This window comes from Gracilinanus agilis, chromosome 3 (assembly GCF_016433145.1).
Source record: "Gracilinanus agilis isolate LMUSP501 chromosome 3, AgileGrace, whole genome shotgun sequence".
Lineage (NCBI taxonomy): Eukaryota > Metazoa > Chordata > Mammalia > Didelphimorphia > Didelphidae > Gracilinanus > Gracilinanus agilis.
In genome coordinates this window covers 85,595,526-85,610,512 of record NC_058132.1, presented here as the reverse complement: position 1 = coordinate 85,610,512, position 14,987 = coordinate 85,595,526, and the positions used below count along the sequence as shown (strand labels likewise).

The 14,987-nt window shown below is 37.8% G+C and overlaps 1 long non-coding RNA gene across 1 annotated transcript; it reads right to left on the bottom strand.

The window, feature by feature from the left end:
• Window positions 1–1,129: 1,129 nt before the first annotated feature.
• LOC123243299 lies at window positions 1,130–5,474 on the bottom strand. The gene is made up of 3 exons (XR_006505852.1): window positions 5,397–5,474; window positions 3,041–3,343; window positions 1,130–1,519 (listed from the first exon to the last, which is right to left on the bottom strand). It is a non-coding gene; the product is annotated as an uncharacterized LOC123243299 (long non-coding RNA).
• Between the last annotated feature and the right edge of the window lie 9,513 nt (window positions 5,475–14,987).

Genomic DNA, 14,987 nt, shown 5'->3' with positions numbered 1-14,987 from the left:
ATTTATTAATTTTTTAAACCCTTAACTTCTATGTATTGGCTCATAGGTGGAAGAGTGGTAAGGGTGGGCAATGGTGGTCAAATGACTTGCCCAGGGTCAAACAGCTGGGAAGTGTCTGAGGTTTGAAAAGTCCTTTCTCTTAATTTAGTTGGCCATATAATTCTTTCTAAGAGAAATTATTGTGGGCCCATTCTAGTTTTCTATGGAGTATAAGAATAGATTCAATGTAACACACAGAGTTGAAGTACAAGAAAAAATAGATTAATATTTATTCTGTCCTTTGTCCTTACGCTTTAGTTAATATAATATTGATCTATTATCCAAGTCACACCTAGGCTTTCAGAAAATTACTTTGTCAGTTAGATAGCTAGGATTGGAGAGAATCTTGACATAGAGGGCCCAATTAAAAGGTAATTACTGTCAATAGCCAAAGGATATGAATAGGCAGTAATCTTTGGAAGAAATTCAAACTAGTAATGGCAATGTAAAAAGAAATACTCCAAATGACTAATAATTAGAAAAATACAAATTAAAACAATTCTAAATTTATACTTCATAACCAACAACATTGACAAAAAAGGAAAAGGACAAGTGTTAGTGGAATTGGGGGGAAAGCAGACACAATTCATTGTTAATAGAGATATGAATTGGTATAGCCATTCTGGAAAAGAATTTTAAACCATGCCTCTAAAGAAACTAAATTATGCATACCCTTTGACCTTGCCATAGTACTATTAGACCTATACTCCAGAGGCAGGAAAGAGAAAGGAAAATATCCTATAAATAGTATGTCAAGGAACTTGAATTAAGGGGAACAGATGAGCAAGTTATGGTATTTGAAAATAATTCTTTGTTATTGTGTTGTAAGAAACACTTAAGGGAATGATTTCAGAGAAAAAAGACTTTCATAAACTGATTCAGAGAAGTAAACAGAATCAGGAGAACAACTTGTATAACAAGAATATTGTGAACAAGTATAACTTTGGCTGGTGCAAGAATTTATTTTATTGGATGATACATATTTATTACAAGGATTGATTTCTTTTGTTTTTAGTAGAAAGAAGGGTGGGAGGAGATGAAAAGAAATGCTTGCTAATTGGAAATAGTGTTTAAAGAGTCTATTGCAATATTCTTGGTGAGAGGTGAAAAAGGATTTTATTAGGGTATTGCTGTATGGGTGGAGAGAAAAGGATCTAGTTAGATACAATGCTTTTGAAGATGACTTAGCTCTAAGACAATTTTAGGTATATAGAATCTGATAAAGTTAATCAAGACATATAACAATACAGTTCTGGGTTCTGAATAGATGAGAAACCATATCTCTATTCCATTTCTAGATTCTAAATTCAATAGGAATTGGTTGAAAGTGCCTCCAGGTGAGTGGAACAGGGTTCTTCCATTTCAGTAGTCTTTAGTCTGATCACTTTAGGGTTTCAGGTATTAGGATAAAAGAGATTATCCTTTAATCAATTCTTCCAAGGAAAGGCCCTTTTTCTTCTCCACCAATCATCCACCTTTCCTAGGAATATGAAAAAAAGTTTCAGAGAAAAATAAAAACTAGTAGAAAAAAGCTAGTTTGTAAGGATCTTTAAATGTGAGAGAGGACACTATTTATAACAAGGACAGAAGAGAGACAATGGAATTTATTGAAAAGGGAAGTGACATGACTTGACCTTGACTTTGAGAAAATCTTTTTGGCAATTGTGGGAGGATAGATTGTAGTGGGAAGGCATGGGGACCAATTTTGAAGGTTATTACAATAGTGAAATGATATGAGCTAGTAATTCTCAAAGGAAGTAATGGCAAATAAAACAGCAAACAAAAAGCCCTGAAAAACAGGTTGCCAGTTAACAAGTAGTTATGAAGTGCCAGGTAATTAGAAAAGGAAATGGCAAAGCATTCCAGTATCCTTGCCAAGAAAATCCCATGGATAACTATGGTTCTTGGGGTCGTGAAGAGTTAGACATGACTGAAAAACAACAACAAATGACAAATACATAGAAAAACAATCCCTACTCTCATGGAATTTAGATATTAATATGCTGAGAGCACATAAAAGGAAGCTGAATAGGGCAGGGGCTGTCAAAGGTACTCAGCAAGAGGGGCATGGTAGAAGAAACACAGAGCTCATCCAGAGAAGGAACAAGACTTAGCTTTCCTAGAACTTCTTTAAGTGAAGCTTGTGAGAGAAGCTTTCCATTCAGAGAGGGAGGTTGGAGGGTTCTGCAAACACAATGTGTGAATTCCAGGGTGGAAGTGAGACTTCAGGATAAAAGAATGGGGCTTGGCAAAGCAGGTCTGGAGTACCAGAGAGGAATGAGAACTCTAATCACTCATAATTAGAGAAATGCCTCTGAGACCCAATAAATCTCTTCCTGCTTTTAGCATCTTTAGATCTCTGGCCCTTTGAACCCCTTCAATCCCATAAAATCTCAGGTTTTTTTTAAACCCTTACCTTCTGTCTTAGAATCAATACTGTTTATTGGTTCCAAGGCAGAAGAGCAGTAAGGGCTAGGCAATGGGTTTAAGTGACTAGCCCAGAATCACACAGCTGGGAAGTGTTTGAGGGCAGATTTGAACCCAGGACCTCCCATCTCTAGGCCTGGCTCTCAATCCACTGAACTACCCAGCTGCCCCCAAAATCTCAGGTTTTAAGGGACCAGAAGTACATCCAATGCATACCTGTTTGAGAATCCCTCCACAAGCCTTCCCTTAAAATAACCTGAGGCTTCTATGTTTCCTAAACCTGCTCCATTTCCTGAGCCTTCCAAATGGCTTGATAAATCCATAGTCTCTGAGTTCCCCAGTCCTCTAAAACAATTGCACCCAGTGTCTTCAGATTCTTCTGAAGCCTCTGAACTTCCTCAGTGTCATAAAGCCCATGAACAACCCAAGAGGAACCATCCTTTGAACCAGTAGTGGAAAGGGGGATAGACTTACAGTTAGAGGATTTGTCTTTGCATTCTGCCCATTATTTATTCCATTACTCTACATAATATATAGCCTCCAACACAGAATTTATTTATTATAAACCCTTTACCTTCCATCTCAGAATCAATTCTAGGCATCAATTCCAAGGCAGAAGAGTGGGTAGGGCTAGACAATGGGGGTTAAAGCATTGGTTCTGTGGGCAGGAGAGAGACACTGGAATTCAGTGAATGGGGACAGGGTGTGACATGACTTGACCATGACTTTCAGAAAATCAATTTGGCAGTTGTGGGAGGTTAGCTTGGAATGAGGTCCCAGGATCACAGAGCTGGAGAGTGTCTGAGGATAGACCTGAACCCAGGATCTCCTGTTTCTCGGCTTGGCTCTCCATTCCCTGCATCACCACAACATAGAACTGAAAAAAAAGATATTAATGTAAAACTAGACGTTGCAGCATGAGAGGTCCATACTTTCTTTATTTCTCTCTCTCAGTGAGAAAGAGGCTTTGGGGACCTTCTTCTCTGCTGTTGCCTGCATTCTTCCTCTCCTTTGGGCAAAAGGGTCAAATTGAGTCTAAAACCCTCCTGCCTCACAGGGGCTCCAATAACTTCATTCTTTAGGGCAATTAGGGCACATCTAAAGGAGCATGGATTTCAGGTTTGGATATTAGCATTGTTCCTAAAGCTGAAAGATCATTAAGTCATTTCCAGGGAGTTTTTTTTTCCTTTTTTCTTTTCTTTTCGCTTTTAAAATCTTTCTTAGTCAAAATGGGAGGGCCTTAGAATGGCCTGTCTGTGAAATATGAAACATGCCATTCCTGCATGTACTCTCACATTCCTAGCATTGTGGAACATAATGAGAAACACAACGGAGCAGGAACTCCCTTTAACTCAAAGGATTGAGCCAAACAGGCTCTTTTTGTTTCCCCTCTTACTATTTTTCCAAAAGGATGAAGTCCAGGGCCCTGAGCATCCGACCTGAAGTGTTATTGCTAAATAAGATAATTCTGGGAAAGAGAAGTAATCTGGGAAAGGATTGTAAAATGAAATTGATAAATCTGTTTACTGGGGCCTGAGGAGGGGGAGGGAAGTACTGTGAGTTTGCACATAGGACGGTATTTTAGTCTCTGAGGGCCCAGTCCTCAGAGTCCCACATAGCTGAGACCCCTTTTCTATTTACCCTCCCCCTGATGAGAACTTCCTTTCTTTTTCCCTCCTCTTGTCTCCTGTACTATCGAATTTTCATGTATTTGTACAAAAACCTCTCTATATGCATGTAGTTGACCCCTTCTGGTCCATGAGATTCCTCTCTCCCCTCTTGCTCTTTCTTCTTGTTAGCCTTGTTTTAAAAAAAGTATTCCTGAATAGCACAGAATTAAGTGTGTGATTCTCAGAGTAAAGCATTCAGTTTATACCTCCCAAGACTTTCAAAAGTAAAGCAACCAGCTCACACTCCCAACCCCCAGGAGAAATGAATGTGTAAAAAAGTCTGCTTTTAGCTTCAAGGAAGTCCAGGACCAGACTTTTTTTTTAAATTACACCAAACCATATTTTATTTTGCCATTTAAACATCATCACACAATCCTATTCTGAATGACAAACGTTAATTAAAAACAAAGTAAAGATAAAAATTCATAACCTTCATTACCTTGAGGGTTTGTCATTGAAAGGTGGGTGGGGGGAGGGGGGAAGAAAACTGCTTTTCTTACAGGCTTTTCATAAATGTCACATTTTCTCTTTTATTTTTATTTTTATTTTTTAACCTTTACCTTCTGTCTTGGAGCCAATACTGTGTATTGGCTCCATGGCAGAAGAGTGGTAAGGGTAGGCAATGGGGATCAAGGGACTTGCCCAGGGTCACACAGTTAGGTACATTTTCTCTTTTAAATAGGAGTCAAGAATAAAAACGAAACAGCTGAAACATAAAGTCATAAAAAGGAATTTTACAGAATTGTCAACAATATTAAGAAAAAAACTGACCAGTCAGTTTCATTACTGTATTACTCAGATCCAGAGCTTCCCCCCTCCCTCTCCCCACTCTGTCCTCCCTCCCACTATCCTGGCCCAGAAACAGAACTGGCATGTGCAGAGACAGAAATAAGGAAATTATTGCCAGTGAAATACTGGCATCTGGACCAGTGTCCCCTCTCTTCTTCCCCAAGCAAGTTTCATTTTTCAAACCTAGACTATGAGAGATAAAGAGGAAAGAGGGACAAATCTCTACTTGCTGGAAAAAAAATAAAGAAAAACCAAACTATACCCAAAGAGCCATCATTTTTTCTCCCCTCCCCCAAAGAATATCCATCTTAAGTTTTATGTGACTGGAGAAAACCAACCCAAATAAAGGGGAAGGTAAATTTAGGACTTCGGGGATGGCAGTTTCTTCTTGTTTCTATGTACCATTTCAGTCTCATTCAGGTGCCCTCCCCAAAGAGAATAAAGGAATCTCCAAGATGGACTTGGCTTTACCTTTCTAGTCTGCAGGAGCAGACTTTTTATCTTCCTTCAAGGATGTTGTCACAAGAAAGGAGGAGGCAGCCCAGCTGCAGCTGCTCCTTTATGTCTTCTTACCCTTGAAAATTTAGGGTGATACTCTTACCCCCTCCCACGTGATGAGCTCATGTATCTTGCTATTTTGGGGATAGACTTCAAGCCTAGATTGTGAATCCTGGCACTTAGACAAGGGAGGTCAGACAGAGGAGGGGGGGAGGAATCTTGTGTTAGGAACCTCTATAATATTTGTTTTTACATCCAGCCATTGCATTCCTGCTTCACTTACTTATCTGGGGTGCCTCTTTTCGTGAAAAGGAATAAACTTCTGTCTCTTCTACTCTCATTTTGTCTCCAGATTTGTAAGTGTAATTTGGGGTGCGTAGTCATTTTTATCCCACTCACTTCAACTGTGAAAAATAGTAAGTTCCAATAACTTTCTTATTCCAGTTTCCATTCCCTTTTCTTTTAGCTCTTAACATTGGAAAAAAACAAACAACCATACTTGGGCCCTGCATTTGAAATTTCTGCAGGGAGTGCACTGCTAGAGTAATGGTCTACATCTTCTGTTCTATTCTGTGTTATTTCCAATTTATTTTCCCTCACTAGATCTAATTTTATTTTGATTCATTTGCTCTGGCTTAATTTCTTTGGGTCATTTCTGTAGTCTTTATGGACTAGCCAGTCTTTTTCTCTGAGATTTTGCTTGTATGTGGAATGAAAGAATGAATCAATGAATGAATGATGGAAGAAAGGAAAGAAGGAAGGAAGGATTTATTAGACACCAATTGTGTGCTTGGCACTAATGCTAAGCATTTAGAAATCATATCTTTTTTGGTCCTCAAAAACACTGTCAGGTAGATGCTATTATGCCCTTTTAACATCCAAGGAAACCAAGGCAGATAGATGGCTTTTGTCAGTGAACTTTGTCACCCAGCTAGTATTTGACACCATCTCTGAATTTAGGACTTCCAGCCTCTGGGTCCCATGCTCTATCTACTGCAGCAACTAGGTGCCTTATGAGTTGTTCTGGTATTACTTTCTTCTTTGGGGTTTAATTCCTGGGCTTCTGTTAAAGCACAGTATTCCTTCATTCTATTCAGAGCTCTCTCCTATTTACTCATACATATAACCCCAGTTTCTGAATTGTGATTTGGTGCCGCGACTAGGCTCTGTCCCCTCTTGTATTCCTGCATGGGCCATTTGGTACTTTTTCCCTTTGTTATCTGGAGGCTGCTGTCATTCTTCCACGATTATGGATGGGATAGCTGAGAATGGGCCCCATCTTTTGTTGTAGTCTCTGGCTTTCACCTCCAACTTCTGGAGTCTCAAGTCAGATGCTGACCCAGGCTCTGATTTCCCCCCTGCAATTCCCAATTGGGAGTTGCCTCTTTCCCTTGCTGTGCCCCTAAAAGGGCTCCATGACATGTTGGAGATTCTTCTGGCTTCAGTATTCCCAGAAACTCCCTTTCTCCCCCCTCTGCCTCCCACCCCAATATACCTGGACTGCTCGGGCACTGCTCTGCTCCTATTTCCTGCTGTGCTTATAGCAAGAGCATTGTCTTGAAGCCACATGGAGGGCCCCAGCAATGGGCACACTGCACTGCAGTGAAATTGATAATACAGGTAATTGTATGTGTATATTTTCACTCCAGCTGTTACTTAAATGATGTGGCTAAAGGGTTTACAAGAATGAGGACAATGAAATTATTTCTGAGGAGAAAGATATACCAATTTGGATTTGTCTGTTTAAAAAAAAAACAGACATCCACACTCCCTCTGCTCTCTTGCACTGTTTATTTTAGATTGGGCAAGGGGAAAGAAAAAATGTTGTCTTAACTATCTGTTTGGTTTGAATATATTTTTAACCCCTTACCTTCCACCTTAGAATCACTATTGTATATTGGTTCCAAGGCAGAAGAGTGGTAAGGGCTAGGCAATGGGGGTTAAGTGACTTACCCAGGTTCATACAGCTAGGAAGTGTCTAATTTCATATTTGAACCCAGGACCTCTCATCTTTAGGCTTGTCTCTCAGTCCACTGAGCTACCCAGCTGCTTCCAGTTTTGTGTGTGTGTGTGTGTGTGTGTGTGTGTGTGTGTGTGTGTGTGTGTATATATATTTGTCATTCAGAGTGCTGTTTTATGTGTTAAGACCAAACACATTTCAATAAAATTCATAAGCCAGTATAAAAAGACAAAAGTCAATGGATATAACAAAGAAGTGAATATATGAGGGGAATGACTGTGAGGAGATAAGAACTAGGTTGTGAAGCTAGGGACTGCTTCTGGTCTTTATTGAACCTATTCAGGGCCCATTTACCAATAGTTATTCAGTCAAATAGGTTATGTGTATATCTGGAGGCTTTAAATGAAAAGACAATAAGGTTTATATTTAAACCTTTAGGTAATAAGGATACAATTTGTTGAGTAGGAGAGTGGCATGGCCAACCTTGGACCTTATAAAAATCTCTTTTGGTACAGGCAATGATTGGGAGGAGGGAGAGACTTGAGTCTGAGAGATTCATTCGGAGGTTACTCTAATAGACCAGTGATGGTGAACCTTTTAGAGGGGTGGGTGATGTGAGAAATGTCCTCATGAGCCTATGGGAAGGGGGAGGGGAGTAGTCTGACCCCTCATCCCTCTGATTTTCTAGTAACTAACTCTGGCGAACTCTGTGCTGGGGTGACGCCATGCATGCTGTTGTTATTAAAAATGATGAAGGCAGATATTAAAAGGGAGAATAGTATTTTAATAAAAGCCATGCTGATAGAGATAAAATCATTAGACCACAAGCCTGTAAGCATTCAAACTCCTGCCTCAGCCATTTTACCTTCTGTAACTTCGAGCTCAGGTAGCTAAAAAAGGAAGTTCAAAGTCACTTCCCCCTATTTAAAACAGTCCCTCACCTTGAATACGTAATCGAAAACAGGAAACCCATTGGGGATCATGGGAAATGTAGTTCTAAGTATCCCAAGTGATTTTAAATTACACATTACCCCCCTGAGATCCATTGAAAAAGAGTGGTCTTTTTCAGTGGATCTTAAACCAAAAGAAAAGAGGACAAAAGCTATTTGCATTGACAAAAAGCCAATTTTGGGGCAGTCCCCCACTGGCATAAGAGTGTCCATTCAAAATAAATGCATTCAATTCGTTCAACCCCCATAGTTCCGATCAACTGTGCCCCAAAGTTCATATTTGGGTCTTCATGATCCAGTGAAGGCTCTTCAGGCATCTTTTGGTGCCTCCACAAAACAGGTTCAGTCGTCTGGATTCTGGGGGGATGGTACACTCTTTATCCTGAAATTACTCTCAAAGAATTTAAACTTTACATTATAGATTACAAAACATACATTTTCTTCTGAGAATTATACATTGCCCCCCTGAGATTATTCCTAAAGGAGTGAAAATTAACTTGCATTATAGATAATAATTCAGACATTATGATTATAAAAACCTAACACACACACCCCCCTGAAGTGATTTTAAATAACACATTACTCCCCTGAAAAGGTCAACCTAGGATGCATGGCTGAGTGAGTCACAGGGGTGCATGAAATCAATTGGCAAAAGAAATAATAAAAAAAATAAAAAGAATAAAATTCAAAAAAAGGAGAAAAAATTAACTGGTGAATGAAATGTAAAATGTGCAAAAAAATGTAAGGAAAATAAACCTTGAATCAAGGCCCAATTAAAGTGATTTAAGCAGTTTGCAATTACCCATTTAGGGCCAGGACTTATAGAACAGTGCCATTCTCTCTATATATAAGAGAGATAAGGGATACGTCTGTTTCTGATCTGATTTGCCTTCAACTTCTCAGGGAATGAGCCAATAAATAACCAATCTTAGGTGCTTTACTAGGAATCTAAGTTAAAGGGGATCCTCGTCCTCTAACATGTTAGAAAAGACTGGAACTCCAAAAAAACTCAAACCCCAGTTTTAAGCCCTTCAGTATTGGCATAGAACTCCTGCAATCCATGCAGATTCTTAGTCAGGTCTTTTTGACCTTGTGCTTTCTTAGCTCTATTAACAGCTCTTGTGTCCCCTTCTCTTGGAATCAGACAGAAAGGCATTAAATCACAGTCCCATAGGCTCCTCAGGTATTTGCATTAAGCTTATTTCACTGTAAAATTAAAAAAGTAGGTAAGTAATGATTATATATCATTCCAGTACAAGATGAGAAAAAGGAAAAATCAATTGCTCTAATTAAAAAAGAATGTTTTAAAAATCAAATCTATCTATCTATCTATCTATCTATCTATCTATCTATCTATCTATATCTTAGAACTAGTGAAAGGTTTTGTTACTTAAAAATGTGAGTGAAAATGGGCTTTACAAAATAGCAGATTCACAATGCACATTAAAATAGAGTACCATAATTTCTAACAACACATTTTAAAACAATAAACAATGATTTTCAAAAATCATATACTTGTTACAACTTGTAAACCTTGGCTAAGAGTTTCTCAACAAATTCTGTTACTGCTTCCATATAAAAATCTGATATTTAAAAAATCTTCTGGTCTAAATTATACTCAAGAATTCTAGATCCTTCTATTAAAAGTATAGAGACTAAAACATAGACTAATATCAATAAAAATATAAGACAAAAATTCTTCACAATAAAATATATAAAGCTTATCCTTTAAGACAACAATTCTTTAAAATAAATACATAAAAACCTTATCATTTATACAGAAAGGTACTAGGCATCTAAAGTAATTTTTTAAAAGACCTCTCATGAAATTACTATTTAAATCTCAAGGCAGGCATCAAACACTCCAAGGTTTTATACAATTACTAAGATAGAATAAAAACTTAAAAGACATGTGCTCCTATAAATCCAGTATACATAAGGCAATTTACAACTTTAAAAAATGTGTAAGATGTTCAAATGGTATGAGAACACGGCAATGTTTTGATTACAGTAAAAATGAAACCTGATATAAATTAGGAAATGTAATGTGAGTACCAGATTAACAAGCTGGTCAAAACCTCTTACCAGTTCTAATAGATTTTTCTCATTATTTTGGAGTTACAATAAAATCACAAACAGAATTAATCTAGCAGCCACAAACTTCATTAACTTAAAATGATTCAGTGCAACAGGAAAATCAATGAAATAAACAAAATTAATTCACGAAACTATCAGCAAAATGCAGTAAGATACAAAGTCTTTTTAAAACAGAAACAAAACCGAGGTTTTAAAAGCCCACTCCAATTCAATTTTAAGGTTCAAATTCCAGGCCCTTATAATCAGTCTCTGCTCTCAGTTCAAAGTTTTGAGCAGGTATGGGGTGAATTTCTTCCCTGGAGTTTAAGTTTAATAAGTGCAAGAAAGTTTGTCATTTTACTTCCTGTTTAAAGCGTAAATACTAGAGTGCCCAAGTGGAAGCGTGGACTCGGGGCTAGAGAAAAGCTTAGGTCAGTATTTAGAAAAATACCCAGATGGAGAGCCTAAATTAGGCCTTTAGAGAAACACATGGAGGGCTAGAATGCAGGCCATTACCAAGAGAGTGGGGGTGGTGTGTGTGGGGGGATAATACCAAATCCTAAGCAGCAGCAGCAGAATTCTCCAAAGATCGCAGCAAGGCAGAGCAGGGTGGTAGTGAAAGTGGCAGCTGGGGGTTTGGGATCCGGGACTTCCAAATGAATATTAATTTAAACTTCACTACATCCAAATTGTTCCTGAGTAAAACTTCTTAAGAATGTTTCTTACATTTACCAGTTGTTCTTTCAGCTTAAAGTAGAATAAAACCTATAGTCTGGCCTCTATACCTTAGGACGAATCTACATACCTGATTAAATATTTCTTTTAAATCATGAACTAGTATCCTTATATAATTTGCAATCCTCAAATTTAGTTTGATAAGTATTTTTGGCAAATCTGATTATTGAAATCTGTATTTTACATACTGCAAGTCTTAATAGATAACTTTTCCAATATAAATTTTTGTGCACATTTAAATTAATAACTGAAATTCCATTTTCTAACTGTTAGTCAATAGATTTAAATTATACCATCAGTATCTATTCAAATCCTTAGCAAACATGTATCCTAATGAATTAGAGAAAGGGCTGTGAGTTTTGAGAAAAAGGAACTATGTTTTTTGACTTTCCAAAATTATTTCTTGCTGAACTGAGGTAGCATGGATGATTCCATTTTGGCTTAATCTTTTCTCATGAACCATTCTCTGTTTAAAGGGGTCTAATTATGAAATACAAGCCAATGGTATTGTTCTAATAATTTATAAGTTAGGATTTTCACTAACATCAGTGTGATTAATGATAGATTAAACTTATGTCAGTCCCAAAAGTTTTTACCACTCTCGGTTAAGCATTTAGGTGAACTGATGATTCTGATTAGCTAAGAAAGTTTTAAATTGCATTTCTGTACCTCAGTACACAGTTCAGAATCATTGCTTTTTCTGTCTGAATAAAAGTTTTCTTAGATTACATTTAGAATCCTTGTTAAATTTGATTAAATATATACCTCAGTATTTAACCTGTTGATATAATTTGGTGGTGGGATCAAATCTGTCCCTTGTTATTCTCTTATGATTTCTTTGTTCCCTTTCTTATGGCCAGTAAGAAATGGAAGAACAAATGTAGACAAATTATCTTGTTGATTCTTGCCTTAATGAGAACAGAGAATATGATTTCTTTTAACCAATTAAATTCTTTTAGAGTTTAAAACTCTCAGAAGTCCATTAGAGATGTATTTTCTGAATTTTTCAAATTCCTCTGTCTTTCCCATTCCTCCAGAATGAATGAGAAAGAGAGAGTTTTATTTTCTTCAAAATTCCATTGTGATCACAGACAAACAAAACCATTACAAACAGATCATAGACACATAAATACAACATATAGACCCATAGACTGATCAAAGACATATTTCCAGGGCATTTGACTCATACTCTAACAAATATAAGACATCCTATCAAAGATCAATAAATCACATCTTAAATGGCTAAAGAAATCTGGAGAAAAAGAAAGTTTATTATTCAGAAAATTGGTTAACTCTAGCAAGGAACTGGCTAAGGTAGGATGAATTCTTGGATTAAATTTAGTCATTGGTGGGGCCGGTGGTTGGCCTCCTTTCCATCTTCCCTGAAATCTTTTATTAGGTAATCTGTAACCATTTTGATGGAATTTGGAATTACAATTTTTCTTCCAGTGGTAACCTTTCTCACATCTGGGACACAAAGAGTTAGGGGCATTGGAACAAGAGCTTTATACAGCCTTTGAGCCCTTAACCATTTCAGAATATGTTTTTCCTTTCAGGGCTGCTGCAATGGCTATACCCTGCAGATATGCTGGAGTAAAGTCTTCACAAGCTTTCACATTTTTAATAGTCCCAGATTTTTTAACATTTTGAAGCATACTCTGACATACCTTATTGGAGTTGTTGTAGGCAAACTTTCTGACTGTTATCTGAGTTGAATATTCATCATTTGTACATTTTTTTTTCTCCTGATTTAGCCTTTCTATAAAATCTGAGTATCTTTCCTCTGTCTGATCTTTGTGTAATCTCGGCCAAACCTGTGGACAGTTTCTTAGTTACTGGGATTCTTTTCCAAGCTTCTAAGGCACACCTTGTACATTGAATTAGAGCTTCTCTAGGTAAATTAATCTGATCAGCATGTAATTCCCAATCATCTATTCCAAGTAACATTTCTTTAGTAACTCTGATGTCCTGTTTCTTATTAATGGCTGCCTTCTGTTTTGCCAATTCATCAAATTCTGATTTCTAAAAGAGGTAGTCCCCCGCAGAAAGGGAATATCTCGAGGTCTGAATCCAATCAAAGGGGGTCATCCAAATTGCCCCCAAAGTTTCCACCAAATTTAAAGTGTATAGAGAAGCAGGACCATATGAAGCACAAGCTGTCTTAATTTCTTTTAACACTTTGTAGGGAAGAAGCTCCCATGTTGGAGCTACTTCTTCATCATCATACAATTCATCTGCTCTAAAAATAACTGGGAAACAGAATGATATGTCTCCGTCCTTTCAAGGACTTTTAGGGCTCCTTTAAAACCTATATTAGGGGGCTGGGGCAGCAGAGCTGGAGCTCCAAGCAGCAGAGGCTCCTCTGCTTTTATCCCTCCTTCCTCTTTGGAAGAGAGGTTTTTAGGTGGAGGAGTGTCTGCTGCTAGTGGCTTTTTCCTTCGGATTTTAAAGCTCCGGTTTGATTGACAAGGACCCTTTTCCTCCTCCTCTGATTCTAATACTGAAACCTTAAAGATTTCATTCTCTGCATTCTGACCAGATAACAAAGTTGTTTTTTCAGCAGCCAATGAAATTTTTACTGGCACTTGTTCTGATCCATGCTCAATACAATAAGTCTTCAAATCATTGCCAACTTTTTGCCAGAATTCTAAGGGAATCCATGGGCTACAATTTTGAATAAGATCAAGAAATTTAGTGAGCTGTTCTTTACTAATTTTTACTTCCCATTTCCTGAGCATGTGCTTAGTTATATCAATAAAAAGATGTCTTTCCTTTGATTCACTGTGCCCCATGGTGTTCTGTTTGTTTTAAATTGTAAAGATCAAAGATAGTTACCTCTAATCCCTCACCTTCTCCTCTCCATGAGCCAGCAGCTAAGCTGAGGGCTGAGCCTCCTAGCCACCTGAATTTGGGAAGTGCTTTGGCTGGGGGGAAGGGTATTCGCACTGCTCAGAAAGCCCCCATGTTAGACGCCATCATATAGAGTGCCAGTTCTATATTTCTGGGGGTTCAGAGTGGCGCTTAGTGGCATCAGATTGAATGAGTACAGTCAGACTAAATGCTTAGCTCAAAACTGCTGCAACTCCATGGAGTCTAGAGTTTATTATATACTATTTTCACCCAAAGAACACAAAGAAAAACTTACAGCTGATAGAGATTACAAATCACACAAAAGAAAATCCTTGGAGGCTTCAAAGTAAAGATAGAAAAGGGTCCAAGGTCGAATTCCATCACCAATTAGTAGGAATTTAATTCTGGGAGCAGAAATATATTTCATAGAGATTTTTACTAATTGAGTCCTGTCCTCTTGATTTACAGGATTGCACCTGGTCAGATAAAAGTCTTGTCTAGCTTTGTCTGTCTCTGGCCTTGATTATCTAAGTAATATATTTTTTGGAGTTCAGGCTTCTTAATTCTCAAGGAGAGAAATTGTTAACTCAGTAGCTGCTGGTCTGCTAAGGACTCAAAGCTTTCCAATAAGAATATTAAGAAAAGGTGGGGATCTGAAAAGGAGTCAAAAGAGGAGTTTCAGATTTTTACCTTAGATAACCCATTCTGTCTGTGTTCTGACATGCATTGCAGAAAAAAATCATACACACAGTTTTATTTGCTGATGATTTTGTAATGGGATCCTGATAAAATATCTATTACAGACTCTATTTCACTAAATGACTTCCAATAGCCTCCTGGAGGGGTCAAGTTGTTTTTGGATTAACCAACCTGCTGGTACCAGAGCTTTTCAGGGCTCAGGTTACCAGGACCAAACTCAAAGACTGCCTCAGCCTGGATTAGGGAATCCAGTAGGGAATCCAGATAATAGCCCCTATTGTGACCCTATTTCTC